The sequence below is a fragment of the Phodopus roborovskii genome, unplaced genomic scaffold (genome assembly GCF_943737965.1).
Source record: "Phodopus roborovskii unplaced genomic scaffold, PHOROB, whole genome shotgun sequence".
Classification (NCBI taxonomy): Eukaryota; Metazoa; Chordata; class Mammalia; order Rodentia; family Cricetidae; genus Phodopus; species Phodopus roborovskii.
In genome coordinates, this window is record NW_026125572.1 from 1,215,828 (window position 1) to 1,239,669 (window position 23,842).

The window sequence follows — 23,842 nt, forward strand, 5'->3', positions numbered from 1 at the left end:
AGTACCTGCTCTTGAAATTAAAATTTTATGCTATATCCAGGTAGATCAATGCTCCACAATTTTATAGTTGTTTGAAGGAAGTTAACTTTTGAGGGCTAGAGAGATGGTGCAGTAGTCAAGAAAGAACACTTGCTACTCTCCTAGAGCTTCTGTGTGTGGTTCCCAATACCCATACATTGGTTTACAACTATTTTAACCCCAGATCCACAGGCATCTTCAGATCTGGGCAGGAACCAGAAAACACACACACACACACACACACACACACACACACACACACACACACACACACACACACGTGCACACCTCTTTCCATAGATACAAGTAATTCAAAGCAAAAAGAATCATTAAAACCTAAAAAGACATTAAAACTTGCCTATGCTTTAGCTATGGGTTGGATGTGCCCCACAAGTTTCACATGATGGGATTTTGGTTTAAGTGGCAAAGGGAAAGGTGATTCAACCTTGCAAACATGGGGCCAGTGTCCTCAGAAGGCATTGAAGTTCTCAGGGAACTACCAAATTCTGTTGAAAGAAAAGCTGTAAGAATGAAGTAACCACTGAAATCCCCTGTTTCTTCTATGATAGCAAGATCATTTCTTCCCCAGCAGGTCTCTAGCCATTGGGTCTTCCCAGTAACCTAGACACTTCCTGTTTGGACTTCTAGTCTTTCTTACTGGGAGTTGAATAAACCTTTCTTTTTTGCACAGTAAACTGCTTCAAGAATGATCATGGAAAGGGAATGAGGCTAATAAACTTAATGAGAATTAGTGGTGTTTACTACCATAATGGAGAAATAGAAACTGTTTTTCTGCAAAATACCCACAAGATTAACATCAGCCAGCACACTTCAGGCAAACTGTGTTCCTAGCAGAACCCCTCATGGGTAAATGCCCAATCAGTGATGTAGTTAACACAATTACCACTTCACAAATATGACCCTGATTTTCTGAGATGACATACTTAATTTCATTGTTGAGGTAGAAAGAATATCATGAAGTAATGGGGCCCAATTTAAGGGAAAGTATTAAGGAAATGTAATTTTTTATGTAGGGAAGTGGCATGTTTTACTTAGCATTCAGCTGTCACGTGGAAATTTGTTTCTAGTTTTTATCTCAATGTTGTTGGCCTGCATTTTGTGTTGCTTGGTGTTCCTGCAGAGATGAACCATGAAATAAAGTCCCTTTGAAGTTAATGGGAGCCACAGAGTCAAATTCAGCCCTATGGGATTTGTCTAGGAAAGCAGGAGCTGAGGCTTTTATTTATCTTAGTGTTTATGCAATCACCAGGGGAACTGCCATTACTCAGCTAGTTGGCTCTTACAGCAGTGGAAATATTTGCAATTTTAAATCTGCTTTAGTTTTCTTCCCCCCCCCCCCTTTATTTTTCTCTGATTCAGTGCTAGCCACACATTCTAAAAGTGGCATGCCTGCTTTTGCAAGGGGTGTTACATGGAGCGCAAGGACACTGGTAATGTAGTCTCAGTGGTGAGCCTTAATAACTATGTAGAGTTATTAGAAGCCAGCTTCTGGATTGTAAGAGAAGTAGATTAGATAATCATCAAAGGCCTTTGTGCAGGAAACATTCTACGATTCAAGATACGAAATTAAGCTATTTATGAAGGAAGAAAATATATAAGAACATTTTCCTTACAGCAACACAAGCATGGCTTTCTCTTAGGGAGTGTCTAGAGGTCTTCAGATAATTAAATGTGTCTTTGGCCTTAAAGTCACAGGATCACAAATAGAGTCGACAGTGAATATTTGAAAGAAGCTTAACATAATCTAAGAAGTTATTTTTAAATTTCTTAAATAAAATATTTCTTAATTTAAAAATATGTGTATAGTGTATTTCTGTACATGCATGCTTGCATGTGTGTGGGTGCTGGTGTGTTCAGGTACATGTGAAGTAGTATTAATATAGAGAATCTTCATTGATCACATTACGTCACATTGAGGTAGTGTTTTTCAGTTGAAACCACAGTGCTGGTAGAGCTAGTCCAGCTGTAATTCTGCCCGGGGGACCCCTTGTCTCCATCTGTTGGAGTGCTGGAATTGTAAGGAGGCTGCCATAGCCACCTGGCATTTGCCTGCATTCTGAAGATCTGAACTACAGTCCTCATGCTTGTTCCTATATTTCTTAAATTTTAAAATGATGAAGTCCCCTCATACCATAAGCATATATGCTGCACACACACATGGAATAAACATGTTCACAGTGTATACGTGTATATCTCATGCTGGGTCAACCTTTTAAATTTCTCTTTAGTCAGGCTTATAATCTAATTCAAACTAGTAATTAGTAGTGGTTTGGATGCAGCTCACCATTTGTCATAGAATTAGAAATCTGCAAAGCACTGTCAGTTTCTGCATTAGAATTGTGAGGATGGTCTAGCAATTCTGCAAGAGAATAGTTTTAAAAGTGCAATTTTACATAACTGAAGTTCCCTTGACAACTGCTTTAAATTTATTCCTTTCATATTCCTGCAAAATTGAATTGCACCAAACACTATACATATTTCTGAAGAAAATGTGACTTGTCATAATAGCCTGTTTTCCAACCAGTGGAAAGAGAGTATCTGAGTGCAGACATGCCTGAGCAGGTTCACTAGCCTCTTACAATCTTCTTAGGAGCTATATTCTGAAATCAGGACATGTAATTGTTTTGAAAGTGATCGCCATGTTTTATGAAAATACTTAGCTAAAGTTGTGTTGACATTGTATAAAATCCTACTTTTTCCCAAATCTGTTGTTTTAATCTATGTTTCATTTGGGTGATGAAAAGAGGCATTTTGATTTGAGTAAATATTGCCTTTCTGTTTTATTTGTCAAATTGTGTCTTTAAATGAAGATGAAACAGATGTAAGTTTTGTTGCTTAAACAGAGACTAACAGCAGCACAGAGTTATCTCTGGAATCAAAAGATCTTTACAAGGAACTTAAGAATTCTAGAAAAGTCTTTCATTCTTTTTTTCTAGTGAAACACGCACACCACATATTTTGCTTTTCATATCTGTTCCTAATGATTGTCAATTTTTATAATAGGAAGGGAAAAACACCCTTCTCTGTTCTGAATAATGAAATATTCTTGCTCCCAAAGGCTAGCTTTTAACCACTGCTACTCTGAGAGTTTTGTCTGATTTTGTGGAGGGCATTACTGAAGAGGAGTCAGATTTCTCTATCCCAGAACACCAGGGACTTGCGTGCTTTCACAAGGAAACAAAGTCAGTGAGGGAATGGTCCCTGGCACAGAGTGTTTAGGATTCAGAAAGCACACACCATTATCCTTTTTGTTGTTGTTTGTCGGTTTACTTTTGAGATTGTCATTTAATTACAGTCTTTCTCCCTCCCTATTCCTCCCTCCAGATACACTCATTGATATTCAAGGACTTTTTTTTTTTTTAATTTCATGTGTGACTCCAGACAAACTCATATAACCTCTGAGAAACATAACTAGAAAATGTTGCCATTCTGAACCAATCCACATAGAGGTGAGATTCTTCAGTCATGCCTTAAATGAGAATGGTGTAAACATGCTCATGTCTTTGGAGACAAGGAAGACAATTAAAATATTTTCTTAGGGGACTCATTTTAAAATTTAGACTTTGTAGATACATTTTCATTTGCTGATAATGAAAGTTCCTGTGGCATTTTCAAGCCTGGCTATTTATCTACAAACACATGAAGTTGTATTCTCTTAGAAAGAATACAGTATCAAGCCATCAAGATGGGTGATGGGAGTGATCCCATGCTACTGTGAGATGCAGCAAATAGAATCTCTGCAATGCAGGTATGAGCTAAAGAGACACTCATATTAAAGTACTTTTAAATGATTTTCCATGGAAAAAATGACAAAAGATTTTCTTGTTCTCAATCAAGGACTTTGCCCTCCCTAAATGTTCAAGAAACGTCTGCAGGAATGTTTTGGTAACTAACTGATCAGCCAATAAACACAATATTTTCAACAAGAATTAAGTTCTGTTTTCTGGCATGTGCTTATTGTTGTTAACAGAACAAAACTTTGTATTACTTAATAACCATTGGACTTATACCTATTATATTGTATTTGTGTGTACATCTCCAGCTATGAGGAGAAGCGGAATGCTCTGGGAGGCAGAAACCCTAGAATAAATAAAGAGGTCTTGCAGGATCACCACCCTGGATGCTCCTGTGCTCTCCATTTCCTTCTCTCTGACTAACCAATTCTGGTTCAATACCCCTGCTTTATAGTAGCAATTTTGCCTGCACTTTAGCTTTAGCCTACACATTTCTTCTACCAAAATTATAGGCTGGCATCCAGGTGATTGTACATCTTGGCTTCACTATAATTTCTCTGATGTCTTAGGTAAGCAGTCTGTGCTTCAGCCTGTAAAAGTGAAAATGACAGCAGTCAGAGCAACAGCTTCATAGAAGGGTGCCTTATGTAAGCTGCTTAGAAATCACATCCTTTGAAAACAACATTGGAATACAGTAAATGCTCAGCTGTGTCATTGCTGACATTATTTGAAGAAGAGCTAAGATAAAGCAAATACTGTTTTCTTATGCACAATTTTCTGCCTGCAAGGTAAGATGCATAAGCAATGACTCCATTCTGGGTTTCAGACTTGGAAACCTTGATGTAGACCAACAGAGATGGGCACTTTGCAGAGACAAGGTCTTTTCAACCAAAGACAGAGTTAATTGGACTTCAGAATGCATCATCATTGTCCAAGTCCCTGCATGCCAAACGCCTGGAAGCAAATGAAAAAAAAAATTTTAAAGTTGACTCATACTCAGCTTTCTTTGTGATAATCAGAGGACTGTGACAGAGAAACTCAGAACCCGTCTTCTTCCACTGCAGGGAGGCCATCAACTTCAGCAGAGGACATCTTGTATTTCATTTAGAAGTTCGAGTGGCGCCTGAAGCATGTATGGAGACCTTATGTTTTATGGATTTGGTTATGTAACCTCTAAGTGTATTATTCTAATTTCTTTTGCACCTGTCATGGACTGCATCTATTCTCCTCCAACTTACTCCAGTCCCTTTGTTTGACCTCCAGCCCTTCCTTACACATCCCCTCTAGAGTGCCTGGTTTGATCAGTATCCCTTGCTTCCCTCCATTTTTTTTTTTTCACTTCTACTATTGAATTGTTTTCCTTTCTTCTCTCAGGTATGCTCATATATTTAGAAACATTTTAACTAAAAGAATTACCTCCATATACTTTATAAAAAAGTGTCTGTATTTATTTTCCTGTAGTTTTAACCATATCTTTTTGGGGCCCTCCTTTTAATAAGCAATACCCTCTCAATCATTTTACCAAAATGACTTTATTGAATATTCTCCTTTCTTAATCTCTCCTGTAACTTGGCATTCCAGATACGATCTGCTATGTGGAGACTCCCCTCTCTTCAGGTTTCTGAGTTCTATTTTGTTTATTTTGTTTAGGAATTCCTTTTATTTTTACTAAGTGGATGTTTCTCTATGAGTGTCAGTCACAGGTGTGCAAGGCTGCAGCAGATTCCCTGAGCCTGGAGCTACAGAGGCTTGTGTGCTGCCCAGTGTAGGTGCTGAAGGCCAAACCATCATCCTCTAGAAGAGCAACCAGTGCTCCAAAAAGCTGATCTATCTCTCCATCCTCTGAGTCCTGTGCTCTTGCACCTATTCAGTTACTAGCCCTTACTTCTTACAGGTTATTTAAGGATTAAGCACAGGCTTCTCCTACTGATTTACTTTTGCTCTTTAGACCTTGCTTGGCTTTTCACCATTCCTGTTCCTTCACATAGTTGTAATGATTTATTTGCTCAGTGAGCTTTCAAATCTAGACTTTGTATTGACATACCATTTAAGTACCACAAAACAACCCTCAGTAAATCCCAAGAGCACCTTACTCTGTTCTGCTTAAACAACCTTTTCTTGCTGACTCCCATTTTTACAGTGATGCTTATGCATTTTCAAATAGATTAGATGTAATATGAAAGTACCAAGACCTTTAGATCTAGTTGAAATCCTTGCAAGATAGATATATCAGTCCTATTTCAGACTGGTGCTATTGAGAAAGTGTGTGTTGAACAACTTTCAGTCCATTTACAGGCTATAATTTGACTGTTGTCTCTCAGTGTTTTGTATTTTCCTGTAAAATGCACAACCGTAACCTAAGCCACTTATGCAGACTATATCAACACATCTAACCATCTAAAGTGTTATATTCCAACTAGAGAACTTGATTGTCTTCACGAACCTGACTTTCAAACATACCATAGACTTACTGGAAGCTATTACATGATCTTACCTTAATGAAGGAAAGAATTTAATTTTATCATCAAAACTGTTCATCAAAATGTTTCCAGGTTCCACTTGTACCATAAAAAGCAATCTTTTTATTAATTCATATTTTTTATTTTACATGTTGATCTCAGTACCCCCTCTCCCTGCCCTCCTGCCCTCTCTCCTCTCCTCTCTCTCCCCTCACATACACCCCACCTTCTCCTCCCACCCTCCCCACTCCACATGTAGAGTGATGCATTCCAGGAGGGGTCATCTAAATCTGTCAATTCATTTTGGAATAGGGATTAGGCTTTCCCTCCTGCCTCTTGGTTAAGGCAGTTATCCCTCCATGGGGGATGTGCCTGCAAGGTCCTTTTGTGCACCAGGGATACATCCTGGTTTCCCTGTCTGAGGTCCCTTAGACTGCTCAGGCTATCTTGCTGAGACCCATGTTCAGGGGGTCTGAGTCAGTCCATACTGGATTCACAGCTATCAGTCTGGGGGCCCAGTAGCTCCTCCTTGTTCAGGTCAGCTGACTCTGTGTGTTTCTGTAGCCTGGTCTTGTCCTCCCTCTCTCCATTTGGTTTCTAGTTGGACTCAGTGTTTATGTGTGGGTGTGTGCTTCTGTTTCCAACAGAGGAGGGCTCCATGATAGTGGATAAATTAGTTGTGGATCTCATTATCAGGGAAGGGCATTTATGGTAGCCTTTCCACTGTTGCTCAAATTGTTAATTGGAGTCAGTTTTCTTTAGGTTCAGTTTTCTCTTCAAACCAATAATGGCTCCATCCTTTATGTTCTCTCTCTCCCTCCCTCCCTCCCTCCCTCCCTCCCTCCCTCCCTCCCTCCCTCCCTCCCTCCCTCCCTCCCTCTCTCTCTCTCTCTCTCTCTCTCTCTCTCTCTCTCTCTCTCCTGTCTTCTACACTTACCCTGACTCAATCTTCCTAGTCTCATGTGCTTTCCTCTCCTCCCCTTCTCATTCTCCTAGCTCCCTCACCACTCCCTGCCACCCCCCACTCCCCATGTGCTCTGGAGAACTTGTCCCTTTTCCCTTCTGTGAGGGACCTTATATGAATCTCTTAGACTCCACCTTGTATCCTAATTCCTCTGGCAGAGTGAATTATAGGCTGGTGATCCTTTGCTCTAGGTCTAAAATCCATATATGAGCGAATACATACCATGTTCCTCTTTTTGTGCCTAGGTTACCTCATTCAGGATGGTTTCTTCAATTTCCATCCACTTGCCTGTAAATTTCAAGGTTCCATTTTTTTTTCCACAGAGTGGTATTCTATTAGGTAGATGTGCCCATTTGTTTTATCCATTCTTCCATTGAGGGGCATCTAGGTTGCTTACAGGTAATTGCTATTACAGATAATGCTGCTGTAACGAGTATGGTTTTTCCACCCACCGCCAGGTCTTGTCCCGCTGCTGCGTCAGCCCCAAATAACACACTGAGACTCTGTATTAGATATAATCCTGTTGGCCCAGTTACTTGTTTCTTATCGGCTAGCTCTGCCTTAATTATTAATCCATTTCTGCTGATCTATGTGTTTCTCTTACCGGGGAGCCCGCTGGCATACCGCTTCCTCCCGACTCTCCATCTTGGCTCCTCCTTACTACTTCCTCTTTCCTCCTTGTCTCCTAGTCCCTCCTAACTTCCTTTCCCATTGTCCAACAGTGCTTTATTCATTAACCTGTATGAGAAGCATATATACATAATGGCATCTCCCATCATCTCCTCTTTTCTGTCTAAATAAAAAGAAGGGTTTTAACCTTAACATAGCAAAATATATCACATATCAGTTATCAAATAAGAATCACAGTTAACACTATTTAGTACATTAACATTTAGCAAAATATGAAGAAAATATTCCATCATCTATTTTATCTTTGTGAGTCCTATATGTAACTTATCTTTAAACCTAACTAAGGAAAACTATAACCATAACTCTTTGTCTTCAATTCCATCAAAGACCACAAAAGGTTAATATATAAACTCTAGAAATGACAGAGACAACTCACTGCCCTAAGTTCTTTTGTAATCTTCCATCTTCAGCCCATAGGCCATAGTGTGTCTGGCAGACTCTTCAGCAAAGCAGGAAACTTTAAACTGTCTTCTTGTATTGGCAGTTTGTCAGTCACTTTTATCTGTGTCCTGCATACTGTCTCGCAGACTCTTCCATGAAGCCGGATCTCTGTAGCAATGTCCATCTTGAATCAGCAGTCACTTTTCTGTGGGTCCTGCATGTCCAGTTTATACAGCATAAAGTCAAACAGTCCAGACAAAAGCAGTACCTTGTCCAAATGGCTAGTCTTGCCATATTGGAAGCAAACTCTATAACGAGTTTCTTCAATGTCCATCTTCCTTTCTGATGCAGGTGGTGTTGCCAGGAACAATTATGTCTCATTGTCAAGAAAACCCTAAACCATTTTTAAATGCCATATTCTGTAGGTTTTTGAAAGCTTTGAAGAATGCCTATCTATCTCAAATACATCTCTGTGTATCTTGAAAAACCTAACTAACTTAACTCTATGCTTTGACTATCATAGGTAATTATCTATAATCTGTACTAAATTATATATTCATTTCTAAATGAGCTATATAAACACATTACCTAAACAAAAGGAGAAATATACACATCACAAAATTGACCTTAAATTGTATCAATAAATGAAAATCCATTCCAAAACAAAGTATTCATATCTATACCATAATCCCTTTTTTACCTTTAAAAAGATATTTGTTGTGTTCATTAACCATTTATAACCATGTCCATTTAAATGAAAACAAACATTTATAAACAATATTTGGGAATTTGGGCCTTGTTCTTTCCAAACTACTTCCTGCTGGTAAAGGATGCTGTCATGGGGGAATCCTAAGAAGACGCAGAAATCCTGGTTGTAGTCTGCGAGACTGCTTTGTCCAAGCTGTTTTGAATGTTGGATCACCAGGAACGCTGTTTCAGGGGGGTCTGACTTGCTCAAACCACATTTGTCTGGAAGGAATCCACAGCTTTTCATTTTCTGTGGAAATAAAAATAGAAATCCTTTTCCCCAGTAACTTGTCTTTGAACTTAAATTTTGGAGTCAAAGCATTTTTAAAATATATAAATTGAATTAATCCGGCAGCATTTCCTTTATCAGTTGTTATTTTCTCAGCAGTCAAACAATGCAAAGGCAACACAATAGCATACAGTAACCAGATTCTCTCTGAGGTTTTCATCTTTACGTGGCTTTATTATTACTCTGTTTATTTTACTTTTATTTTTTCATTTTTTGAGACAGGGTTTCTCTGTGTAACTCTTATCTGTCCTGGAATTCACTCTGCATATCATGTTTACTTTGAAATCACAGAAATCGGCTTGCCTCTGTCTCCCGAGTGCTGGGATTAAAGGCATGTGCCACCACACCAGTTCCTCTTTCTCTTTTTAAAACCATTTTATTTTTTTTTCATGTCTACATATATTTTAAAACACACTGTAAACCTTTAGAGGTTTTTCTTAATATGAATCTGTCTTTACTGTAAAACTTTATCTTTGTCTGGCCGCAAGTCTTTTATCTGGTAAACAACAACATTACTAAATTGAAAGTCATAGCTGTGTCTGCCACGGTTTACCAAAGATGGCAGCAGGTACTTTTTCCGCCAGCACGGAAAGCTGTGCTCACAGCCTTGGTCTGCACTGCCACCCAGAAAGCATGCTGCCGGCTTGGAGATGTGGTCACTGTGATCAATGCCATTGCCATCTCTCATACACACCAATAAATTGTTAGCAGTTGTTTTTTAAAGCCCTGTGGTTTTTTGCTGCTTATGCTGAGTCAGGAATCTTCCCTTAAAAGAGCCCCGAGAATATCTGCTTGTCTCTCGCAGAGTTCAACCGAGAAAAATGCTGTTACCAAGAAAACTTGCTTGTCTCTGTTCTTTTGTTTCTAAAACCCCTTTTTAAGCTTTTGTTAAATTTTAAGTGTAAGTTCTTATTAGCCACGTGGGTGCCATTTGTAAGGTGTACAGTTTTTCCTCCCGCCCCCTAGTCTTGTAAAGCATATATACATAATGGCATCTCCCATCATGCTGCTATGAAGATAGTTGAGCACATGTCTTTGTTGCATGGATGTGGATCATTTGGGTATATGCCTAAGAGGGTAATTGCCGTATCCTGAGGTAAACTAATTCCCATTTTCATGAGGAACCGCCATACTGATCTCCAAAATGGCTGTACAAGTTTTCACTCCCACCAGCACTGGAGGAGTGTTCCCCTTTCTCCACATTCTCTCCAGCGTGTGTTGTCACTGATGTTTATAATTTTAGCCTTTCTGGCAGGAGTAAGATGGTATCTCAAAGCTGTTTTGATTTGCAATTCCCTGATAGCTAAAAATGTTGAACACATTCTTAAGTGTCTTTCAGCCTTTTTGATTTCCTCTATTGAGAATTGTTTCTTGAGTTCTATACCCCATTTTTTAATAGGGATGTTTGGTATTTTGTTGACTAGTTTCTTGAGTTCTTTGATTATTTTGGAGATCAGCCCTCTGTCAGATGTAGGATTGGTGAAAATCTTTTCCCAGTCTGTGGGCTGTCGTTTGGTGTTGTCAACTGTGTCCTTTGCCTTACAGAAGCTTCTAAGTTTGAGGAGGTCCCATTTGTTAATTGTCGATCTCTGTCTGTCCTACTGGAGTTATGTTCAGGAAGCAGTCTCCTATACAAATTTATTCCAGGGTACCTACTACATTTTCCATTAAGAGCGTTAGTGTGGCTAGATTTATGTTTAGGTCTTTGATCCATTTGGACTTGAGTTTTGTGCATGGCGATAGACATAGGGTCTATCTGCAGTCTTCTACACACCATTATCCAATTGTTCCAGCACCATTTGTTGCAGATGGTCCCCCCCCCACTTGTATACTTTTAGCTGTTTTATCAAAAAACAGGTGTTTGTAGGTGTGTGGGTGAATATCAGATTTTCAATTTGATTCCATTGCTCTACTTGTCATTTTTGTGCCAATACCAGGCTGTTTTCAGGAGTTTAGCTCTGTACCAGAGCTTAACATCGGGGATGGTGATGCCTCCTGATGTCCTTTTATTGTACACGGTTGTTTTGGTTATACTGGGTCTTTTGTTTTTCCATATGAAGTTGATTATTATCCTTTTAAGGTCCATGAAGAATTGAGCTGGGATTTTAATGGGGATTACATTGAGTTCATAGATTGCTTTTTGGCAAGATTGCCATTTTTACAATGTTTGTCCTACATATCCAAGAGCATGGGAGATCTTTCCATTTTCTGGTATCTTCTTTAATTTCTTTCTTTAAGGCCATAAATTTCTTATTGTATAGGTCTTTCACTTGTTTGGCAAGCATTACCCCAAGATACTTTATGTTGCTTGTGGCTATTGTAAAGGATGATATTTCTCTGATTTCTTTCTCAGCCCCATTGTCATCTGATTTTTTTGAGTTTATCTTGTATCCTGCTTGTTTGCTGAAGGTGTTTGTCAACTATAGGAGTTCCCTGATAGAGTGTTTTTGGGTTGCTTATGTAAACTATCATATCATCTGCAAATAGAGAAAGTTTTACTTCTTCCTTTCCAACTGGGATCTGCTTGATCTCCTTTTGTTGTCTTATAGCTTTAGATAGAAGTTCAAGTACAATATTGAAGAGAGCAAGTTCAATATGGAGAGAGAGGACAGCCTTGTCTTGTTCCTGATTTTAGAGGAATTGCCTTAAGCTTCTGTCCATTCAGTTTGATGTTGTCTGTTGATTTAATGTATATTGCTCTTATTATGTTTAGGTATGTTCCTGTTCTGCCTGATCTCTCTCTCTCCAAGACCATTACCATGAAAGGGTGTTGAATTTTGTCGAAGGCTTTTTCAGCATCTAGGGAGATGATCATATGGTTTTCTTATTCAGTTTTTTTATATGGTGGATCATGTTGATAGATTTTCATGTTTAACCTTCACCACAACCCAGGGATTAAGCCTACTAGGTCATGGTGGATGATTTCTCTGATGTATTCTTGGATTTGGTTTGCTAGTATTTTATTGAGTGTTTTTGCATCAATGTTCATACTGGTCTGTAATTTTCTTTTTTAGTTATGTCTTTTTGAAGCTTGGGTATGAAGGTGATTGTGACCTTGTAAAAACAGTTTGGTTATGATCCTGATTCTATTTTGTGGAATAATTTGAGGAATATTGGTATTAGCTCGTCTTTGAATTTCTGGTAGAATTCTGCAGTGAAGCCATCTGGCCCCGGGCTTTTTTTGGTTGGAAGGCTTTAGATGACTGCTTCTATTTCGTTGGTGTTTATAGTTCTTTTTAAGTTGTTTGTCTGTTATTGATTTAATTTTGGTAATTGATAGTTATCCAGAGATTTTTTAATTTCAATTGAATTTTCAAATTTTGTCTAGTACAGGTTTTCAAAGTATGACCTGAAAATTGTCTGGATTTCCTCTGTGTTCATTGTTATAGCACCCTTTTTGTTTCTGATTTTGTTAATTTGCTTGTTCTCTTTCTGTTTTTTCATTTGTCTGGATAAAGGTTTGTCTATCTTATTGATTTTCTCAAAAATCAAATTCTTAGTTGCATTGAATTTTTTTTTTTTGTATTGTTTTCCTGGTTTCTATTTTGTTGATTTCAGCACTCAATTAGATTATTTCCTGCTGTCTACTCCTCCAGGGTGAGTTTGCTTCTTTTCGTTCTAAGGCTTTCAGTTGTGCTGTTAATTCTCTAATATGACTATCCTCTGTTTTCTTCATATGGGCACTTAGTGCAATGAACTTCACTTTTAACACTGCTTTCAAGGTGTCCCTTAAGTTCAGGTATGTTATGTCCTCATTCTCTTTGAATTTTAGGAAGTTCTTGATTTTTTCTTTATTTCTTCTTTGACCCAGGTGTGGTGCAATTGTGCATTGTTCAGTTTCCATGAGTTTGAAGGGTTTCTTCGATTTGTGTTGTTGTTGAATTCCAATTTTAAACAATTTTAAAGCATGGTGGTCTGATAAGATATAGGGGACTATTCCAATTTTTTTTTCTTTTTTTGTTATGCCACCTAGTATGTGGTCGATTTTAGAGAAGGTTCAATGTAGAGCAGAGAAGTTATATTTTTTGTGTGTGTGTGTGTTTGAATGGAATGTTCTATAGTTCTATTAGATCCAATTGGGTCATAACTTCTGGTAGTTGTTTTTTGTTTTGTTGTTGTTATGCTTCTGACTGGTGGTACTATTCAGTCTTGAGAGTAGCATATTGAAGTCTCCCACTATAAGTGTGTGAGGTTTTATGTGAGGTTTGAGTTTAGTAGTGTTTCTTTTATGAATGTGGGTGCCTTTGTATTTGGTGCATATATGTTTAGAATTGAGACTTTGTGTTGATAGATTTCTCCTGCCATGAATACGAAATTACCATCTTCATCTCTTTTGATTAATTTTGATTTGAAGTCTAACTTGTTAGATATTGGGATAGCCATACCTGCTTGCTTCTTGGTTCCATTTGATTGGAAGAACTTTTCCTAGTCCTTTCCTATGAAGTAATGTCTATGTTTTAAGCTTAGATGTCTTTCTTATGTGCAGCAGAAGGATGGAATCTGTCTTTGTATTCATTCTGTTAGCCTGTGACTTTTTACAGGCAAGTTAAGACCATTAATGTTGAGAGTGAGTAAGGACCATTGATTGTTAATTCTTGTTTGTTTTAGATTTTTTTTGGCAGTGGTATTGTGTATATATATGTACTACTTATACCACTGGGTTCTGTTGAAGTGGGATTATCTGTTACCTATGTCTTTATGAGCTAGTTAACTTCCTTGGGTTGGAGTTTTGTTCCAGAACTTTCTATAGGGCTGTATTTGTAGATATGTATTGTAAAAATCTGGCTTTGTGTAGTAGCCTTGGCTAGCATCCATGGACTCTTAGTACTTGTAGAACATCTATCCAGTACTTTCTGGCCTTGAGAGTTTCCATGGAGAAGTCAGGTGTAATTTTGATAGGTCTGCCTTTATATGTTACCTGTCCTTTTTCCTTTGATGCTCTTAATATTCTTTCTTTATTCTGTATGTTAGGTGTTTTGATTATTATATATCGAGGGGTCTTTTTTCTTTGGTCCAGCCTATTTGGGGTTCGGTATGCTGGTTGTACTTTCATGGGCATGTCCTTGTTCAGATTTGGAAAGTTCTCTTCAATCATTTTGTTGACTATATTTTCTGCACCTTTGAGCTGGACTTCTTTGCCTTCCTCTATACCTATTGGCCTTTTTAGGGTGTCCCACATTTCAAGGACATTTTGTGTTAAGGATTTGTTTGATTTACGATTTTCTTTGGTTGATGAATCTCTTTCCTCTAGTTTATATTCCATGCCTGAGATTCTCTTTTTTCTTGCATTCTGTTGGTTAAGCTTGTGTCTGTAGTTCCTGATGATTTCCCCAGGTTTTTCTATTTCCAGCATTCTTTCAGTTTGTATTTTCTTTATTGTCTCTATTTCAGTTTTCAAGTCTTGAACTGTTTCCTTTGCCTGTTTGTTTTTGCTTGGCTTTCTGTACCTTCTTTAAGAAATTTGTTCATTTCTTCCAATTTTTTTTGTTTGTTTTTTTCTTCCACTCCTTAAGGTAATTTCTCACATTGTCTTTGAGGGCCTCTATCATTTTTATGATGATAATTTTAAGTTGTTCTCTTCTGCTTCATCTGCTTTGGGATGTTCAGGCCTAGTTGCTGTAGATTCCCTAGATACTGGTGTTGTCATGCTTTCCTTTTGTTAGGTGTTTTCTTGTATTGCCATCTACCTATTGCTTCTTCCAGTATTTAGTTGATCTCTCTCTCTCTCTCTCTCTCTCTCTCTCTCTCCTCTCTCTCTCTCTCTCTCTGGTACTCCCCAGGTGGGCTTAGGTGGGTCAGAGGTCCCATGTCTGTAGCTCTGGTTGGTCCAAGATCTCTAGGAGGTCTCTCTTCAGGGAGGGGCCTGGTGATGGGGGTCAAAGATCAGGCTCCAGCAGAAGACTGGCGATGGGAGTCAAAGATCCCAAAGGCTGGGACTCAGGATATAGGCAGATCCAGCCTGGGCCTGGCCTCCAGCTGAGGCCTCTTTGGCTGACAGGGTCAAGGATCCAGGCACAGGAACTGAGTGGCTCTACCCGGATAGGGGGATCTCTGGGAGGGGCCAGGAACTCCAGTAGAGGTGGTGGGGGTCAGAGACCAGGCAGGTGGAAATTATGGGTGGTCCTGTGTGGATAGGCAGGTCTAGTGTGCTCAGAGCAACTCCAGGAACTTTCCAAAGGTGGCAGGATTGTTGGCTTCACGCTCTGTTCCAGTGCTCAATCAGAGTGGTAGGACAGTGGGCAGTGTAGGGCCCAGTGTAGGGGGATGGCAGGCTCTTGATGGGGGTGGGTAGGTTGGTGTGTACTAGAGCTCCAAAAGAGCTCTTGTTAGGGACAGGACACAGGGGCAACAAGATCTGGGGCCAACCCAGGGAGTTCCCAGAAAAGGGTGTGTGTGGGGGGATTCCACCCAAATTGGTCCGAGACTCGTGTCTATCCAATGCCTAGTGATGGGGGTCAAAGCCGATGGGGGTCAAAGAATGGGCTCAGGATATTTCTTGTCTGACAGGTGGATCTAGCTGGGGCCTGGCACTTTCCAGTTGAGGCCTCTTTAGCAGAGGCCCAGCGATGAGGGTCAAGGATCCAGCCTGCAGGAATTTAGAGTCCATAAAAAGCAATCTTGTCTTAATCAAGCCACAGTATAATTTTTGTACAATGAAATGAATTTCCTGTGATCAGTTAGCCATTTGAGATATACACTGTTCACCTACATATCAATCAAAGACAATTAAAAACAGATTTTGCTGCCCATATACATAAACGTTATAATGACAATATAACATATAGCAAAACAAAATTAATCCACATCATGAAGTTTGAGAGTCAATTCAGATCTTCATATTTTTAGTCTTGTGAGTTTATGAGTTTTTTTCCATGGCTAATTTACTATAGGTTGGTATATATGCCTTGTTTTTAAGAATGCTAGACCTGGAAACAGACTACACATGGCACCAGTAAGACAGTCCTGCTCTCACCAACTTAGCTGCTATGCATGCCCAGATCCAGTAACATGAGTCAGTCCACTATATCATCTACTCCATACACGAGCTGCTAGAGTGAGTGGAGGAGCCAGTACTGAAGCATCAGATGTCATTATTGAAGATAGCTCGTCTCAAGTCCACTGGCCAACACTGTGACTTCAGCCCTTGTTGCATGCCTTGATGGTAGACAGAGAACAAATAACACTGGTGTTACCTGTAACCTACAAATAGAAAGTTTGAGCCCAGTGAGCCTTGGAATGACATAGAGGGCAGGGATGTGTGCATCAGTCTGGAGCTTGCCCAGATCTTGCCTTCTAGCCTTGTCTAGACACAAGTTCACCCTGATTCTGGGCAATGGCAGTATATCTGAGACAAGTCTAAGAGATGGTTCAGTGTTTATGGTGTGTCAGAAACCAGAATCATTAAATCAGAACAATGACACATTGAAATGAATATCTGAATGTAAATCTGGATTCCAATGCCACTATGATGAACGATTATTAGTTGGAGAGGTGGAAAAAATAGAGGAACGGAGCAGTGACATAGTTATAGAGATTGGCAGATTTGGAGACAAAACAGGTGATAGGTCTGTGAGAAACCTTCAATGGACCAGGAGACATGTTATTGTCATTAGGACCAACAGGGTGGCATGCAGCTGTCTGGAGTTTACATTCCAACTAAACCTCTGAACAAGCTTCCCCATGTGCACAGCTGTACTGGTTCTGCGCATGTCTAAGATGAATTATGGTTCATTTTCTAGATTGGACTGCCTCAAAAGACCTCTGTGGTTCAGTGTTACCCCTGAAGCCACTATAGATATGTCGATGCCATGTTGCATCACTGCCTGATGTCCACAGGCCATGTTTCCACAGGGAGCCATGTTGATGTGAGTGGCCTGTCCAGCTACCTGAGGTCATGTTGATGTCCATATCCATGCTGCCATGAAGGGCCATGTCCGGAGGTCTGTAGTCCTACGGCAGCCAGAGTCTGTGTTGACATTCATGGCTATGTTATCATGAAAGGCCAGGGAGTTGCCCAAGATTTCTGCTGCAGCCTGAAACCATGGTGATGCCCATGGGCCATGCTTCTGCTAGGGATCATATTGATGTGGGTATCCTGAGATTCCACTGGAGGCCATTGTGATGGCCTCCATTTGGATCAGGGCTGCCATGGTTGACCATGTCTTGATCTGTGGCTCTGTTGTTGTAGCCAGGAATTGTGTTGATATTATTGGTCCATGTTAAGACCAAAGGCTATGCAGATGTCTATGGTCTGTGCTGCAGTTTGAACCCATGTTATGTCAACAGGCTGAGCTGCAACTGATGACCATGCTGTTGTGAGTGGCCCTGGCTGCCACTGGAGGCAGTGTTGCTGTCCTTGGCCTATGCTGCCACCAAGAGTATTGATGTTGTCATGGCCTATGAAGCTACACAGGGCTGTGTTGATGGCCATGGTCTGTACTGCCACCATAGACCATGTGTCACATGCAGACATTGGAGACCATTTGATGTAGTACTCTCTCTCACCAGAATTCATGTGCAAGTCCATGATCTGTGCTCCTGCTGACTATAAAGTACAAGAAAGCTACTTTTGCCTTGGTATTATTGACCACATACTCACAGTTGAGTAAAAGGAACATAGAAGACTTCTATGATAACGCCTGTTGTCATCTCACTCACCAAAAATCAACAGCCTGGATAGAAAGCAATAAAAAAGAGCTCTTAATCATGTTCAAGTGTACATTCTCCATAACTGAGGGCTTCTGGAAGAGCATGCCGGAAAATAACACAGTTTTCTTTAAAGGGCTGATCACCATGAGTTTGACCATGCTCCAATGCATACATGGACAACACAAACTGAACATTTTTTAAATCTTTTTCTTCTTTCTGGGTGTTGGGGGTGGGGAGGAGAGCATAAGGTGGTCACAAGGATAGGAGGAACACCTGGGGAGACTGGGAAGTGAGGATGTTTGGGGTTCATGATGTGAAATTCCCAAATAATCAATGCCGTGCTTTAAATAGGAATGCTTCCCAAGACTCATACATGTGAATGCTTGGCACATAAGGAGTAGCATGATTAAGTATGGCCTTGTTGGAGTAGGTGTGGCCTTGTTGGAGGGAGGTGTCACTGTGAAGGTAGGCTTAGGGGTTTCATATGTTCAAGCTAAGCCTAATGTGGCTGTCTCCTTCTGATGCCTGCACATCAAACTACAGAACTTTCAGTTGCTTTCAAGCACCAAGAAATGTTTGTTTTTCATGCGGCCATGCTTCTTGCCATGACAATAATGGAATAAACCTCTGAACTGTAGTCCAGTCCCAATTAAATCTTTTCTTGTATAATAGTTGCTGTGGTCATACTATCTCTTCATAGCAATAAAACCCTAAGTAAGACAATCAATACAAATATTATGACAAAACTATAAGACCTAAGAAGGGTTCAATTGTACTCTAATCAGCCTGAAACATAATTTTTGGGAGAAAGAGTGCCAGTGTGCTCATCACAGTACTGGAGATGTTCCTAGAGAAATTATAATCAGTGTTTTTTTTTTTTTTTTTAATTTGGGAATTCTGTTACCTTTGCATAACATGCTTTCTTCATGTTATGAATGGCTGCATTTTTTATTTTTGTTGTTGTTTTTTTCTGGTTATAAGCTCTCATATAACTATATAACTATAGCCAGTTTCAAACTTACTAGATAGCCAAAGTTGACCTTTGATCTTTGTGCCTTCTAAGTACTGTGATGATAGACTTCTCCCACCACGTACTGGTCATGACTGGTCAGTGCTCTAGCATTTTAGACCTTTTCAGGCATTTCCTTTCTCATGATTATGTAGTGTGATCTGATTTTGGCTGAATATCCTGTAATAAGTGTATATTTATATTTTATACCATATTTTCTTTATTTTATGTCCCATATCTGAGATACCACAATGTTGCTTATTTGATCTTTTTAAAACAAGGTTCACCTGCCTTATCTGTTGGTCATCACTTTGTGTGATAGATGCCATTTTCTCTTCTTTGCAGACACTTATCAGGAAATGGCTATTAAAGGAAATGAATTCAGAGCACTGGGATTTATGTCCTATACTAGGTCCCTGCCAAATGCAGAAGCTGAATTCCACTCTCATCTTTGACAAAATTCCTCCTTTTCTACACTGTCCCACTTCTTCCCTCCAGGTGGCCTCCAGCTTTGTGTGCCAGGATTTATGACACTATCTCAGAGAATATTTCAGAGACAATAGGCATCTTCCACAAAACCTCCTTTAATTTGTCAGTCTGGATGTTCTCCTTAAGACTATCCCTTCCTGCTTCCAGCTGCATGATTATATGAGTCCACTCCTCATACATCACTGACAGCTACAGTCCAAACTATAAAGTGTTGCATTAAAAAGCAGCTCCTTAATTACACAGCTTGACACATGATTATCTAGGATGCTGACTTGTGTTTCTTTGGACCTGATCACTTTTCAAAGCCTGAGGTGCAATATTTCCACCTGCTGTCTCTATCTTATGGGCAGATTTACATAGCTGACTAAGCCCATTCACATTTGATGAGATGTAAATTAATTATATACAGTAAAGGCTTATTTAAAATTGCCCATGTACATTTCATGGTGAGCTAGAAGATTCTCACTAAGTTTTCTAAGTTCAATTTTATGGACCAAAATAATTAAACCTATCATTGTAATAACCCAAAGTAACTATTGTGCTTTATTGAAATACGCCATCAAATGAGATAGGCATGGTTAATAAAATGCACTGCTGAGAGCTGGCTGCATAATAACTGTAAAAGGAGTAAGCATTTCATGTTAGCTATTATAAATAATTTTCATACAGCAAAATTAAATGTACTCAAGATTGCCTTATAGAGGAGAAATAAATTAAGCTGCACATTGAGTGGATTTTGCTATGACTACACTTCTATGTGAATAAAGTAAATATTGGAGTTACTTATTTATTTATTTATTTTTTTTTGTTTTTGCTTTTTAAAGAAGCTGATAAATTCTAAAAAATAACTTTGAATGGTGCCAGTTCTCACGTGGAAGTGTTCTGGACAGTGAAGTGCAACAGAATTGAGTCCCTGCAAAGTATCTCTTGATTTTCCTTTTGTAACAACAAATGCTCAGCAACTTACCTCTGTATATTAGTGCTGTTAAGATGCATAACTGCACGTACTCTGGCGAACCCTGCCCTCTCCATATGTACAGTAAATTATTTCATTCAGCGTTTTGACAGTAAATGAGGGCCATCTGTAAAGCTGAAGCTACTACTATGGAAACAGATGATGGGGTGAACTCACTTCTCCTATGCCTTACCAAGATCCTTGAGTCTACTCTGCCATTAATGTTTGTAGAGTGAAAATTCTAAGTACTTTGTAGGGTTTCTTTTCCATCACCACCCTAGCAATTTAAACTTGAGTAAACACCATCAGCCCCATTCATTCATTCAAGGACTCATGATTCTAATTGCTGTTCTCTAAGTATTATATATTGCTTGCACAGAATTTCATTGCTTCGCCTTCAGAGAATCAGTTCGATGACAGCTGCAGTGAGCATTTCTCCAGCTTTTCAGTGTCAGGTGCGTCCCGTTGCTTCCTATTTACTCTTTGTGGATGCTAATTGGCTCAGTCTTCTGAGCCTACTATTTATGCCAGAACATCTGTATTCTTTATAATATGAAGCAACAAATCACCTGGCTTTTCATTAGCCAGCCTTTATTTTTTTCCTGCATGATTATTTTGCCTTGCCAATATTCACACAAAAGCACAAAAGGATGTATAGCCTGTTGCCATATTCCATGGACATTCTAAGACAATTCTAGTGAAAGAACAAACTCCAGAATTTCAATGGCTAAATAAAATAGCCATTTATTTGTCATCAACAAAAGGTCCAAGGTAAGACGCTCCAACCAAAAGAGGGTCTTCAACCAACATGAAAGAAATCCATCTTCTGGCATGTTCTGACCATGTGAATATATCAACTTGTGCTCTGTTTGTCTTCCAGTCTGTTTGTCTGCATCTCAGGCAGAGCAAATGTAAACAAGCATTGACAAACACCCAGGATATGGTTGTCCTAAGCCATCTATTCTACAAATGAGACACAACATTTCTGCTTGTATATGATTGCCTGAAATCCATTTATATAAAAGTATTTACATATAAGAAAGAAGGGTGAAAATGGTCCAGTTATGCAGCAATAAATGACAGAAAATGGTGGTTGATGAGCTGGTAAACAGGCTCTGCTTTGCCATGTGAAAATTTCATTAAGCCATTTAGTTTGTTAAAAGTATAATTTAGTTTTTTGAGTTCAATTAGAGCAGCACTTACTATAGTTAGTGGGTGACTAAATCAGGTCCAGGATGCATCAACCTTCAAGCTGGCCTAGTATTTAGAGGTGAACAGACACATTAATTCCACAGAGAAGGAGGTATAACATCATAGGGAATAGTCTTATTGTCAACGATCAGAGGATACATTTGTTCTTGTCATGTGTATTTTTGATGACAAGGACAGGTTTCACATAAGCCACCACAATGTAAAGTGAAGAAACATAAATAGTTCATGGAATTATTCTTTAATTTTCCAGTTTTTCCTTTTTATTCTTTGCACCAAAGATAACTTTATTTTCATTGTATATGGTACCTAGTGGCTACCAAGCAGTGAAATCAAATGATGGTTAGAATGCATTTAAATCAAGTAAAAGTTTATTCTTTAATATTGAAGAGTTAAATTTAACCATGGGGATTGGTCTTATTATCTATGATTAGGAGTTTGTGTCATTTCCCTAACCCATTACAGAAATGTATATCAACCACATACCACAGACAGGATGCTATTGTACATTTTACATGTAATGTAAAATTGTTTTAGGGAATGTGTGTGCATGCATGTGTGTGTATGTGTGTGTGTGTGTGTACGTGTGTGTGTGTTTTTGCTTAAACATTTGACTAATGTTTTGTTTTTCAGCAAAGTACCTTCTGTTTAAAAAAATTACAAGATGTGAATTTTCCTGTGTTTATGTGTATTAAATGAACAAGTGGAAAGAATCATCTATACAAAGGAAAGTTGTGAACCTAGACACACTCTGCTTAAACACATGGAAGCTTAATTTTCAGGATTATAATATGTTTATCTATTTGGCTGTGAATTTTGAGCTACCTGGAATATTCAACATATTTTATAATGAATCTGGAGACTATCACTTTTATACTATTTCATAATAGAACTGACACTGGATTTATTAAAGGACTTTGAATCATGAATTTCTGATATAAAGCCCATTAACTAATTGATATAAAGGATATTTATATTCTTACAGAAAAGTACATCAACAAGAAATGACAGTAATAGGGTACTTTACCTAAAGCAAAGGATTACACAATAAGCAAATATTTTACTTAAATTTGTTCATCTAAATTATTTTTAAAATATCAAGTAATAATTTTGTAATGATTAAATCATAGATAGCCTTGTTTTCACAGTAGACATTATGTAAATTTAAAAAGATACAGACTTGCATTAAAAATTAAGGTGTTCACCAAGCAAATATGAAGTTCTGAGTTAGGTAGTCAGACTCCACATGAATAGCCATACATGGCAACCTGGGAGACAATGAGACAAGTGGTCTCTGGACTCGGTGCTAGCCAGTCTATCCTACTCAGCTAGCTCCTGGCCACCAAGGGACCCTGTGTCAGAAAAGAAAGTAGGAGGAACAACACTTAGCGCTACCCTATGGCTTCCACACACAGTTTCACATGCACACCAATGTGTAAATGGAGTTCTTAGTTGGTCTAAGTAATAAAAACCTGTAGTCAGATATTGAGGGAAATGCTGAGAATCAGAGAAAAGGATCAAACCACCATCTCACCTTACCTCCATAGTGTCTCAGCAGACAAAAGAGAGAGTTAGTTCCTGTTTCTCCCTGCTTATATCCTGTTTCTGCCTAGCTACTTCACTTCCTGTCTGCCTGTGCAGAACTCCAAACCTCTATGGTTAGCTAGTAGTAAGCTTCATTCTTTGACCTTCAGACAAGCTTTATTGGTACAAGCAAGATATCACCACACATGTGCACCTACATACACATGAACACACAACACACACACACACACACACACACACACACACACACACCCAGAGAGAGAGAGAGAGAGAGAGAGAGAGAGAGAGAGAGAGAGAGACTGTCTTGGATTTCTACTGCTGTGACAAAGCACCATGTTTGGGACTAAAGGGTTCATTGGTGTTTTATATGCTCATTGTTGTCATTCACTGAAGGAAGCCAAAACAGGAAGTCAAACAGCACAGGAGCCTGGGAACTGGAGTTTATGTAGAGGCTATGGAGGGGTGCTGCTTATTGGCTTGGTCCCTATCGTTTGCTCAACATGCATACTTGTGGAAACCAGAATCACCAGCCCAAGGATGGAACCACCCATATTGGGCTTACCCTCCCATATCGATCATTAATTAAGAAAATGTTCTACAAGCCTGCCTACAGCTCAAATTTATGCAGGTATTTTGTCAACCAAGGTTTCCTCCTCACAGATGGTACAGTTCATATATCAAAT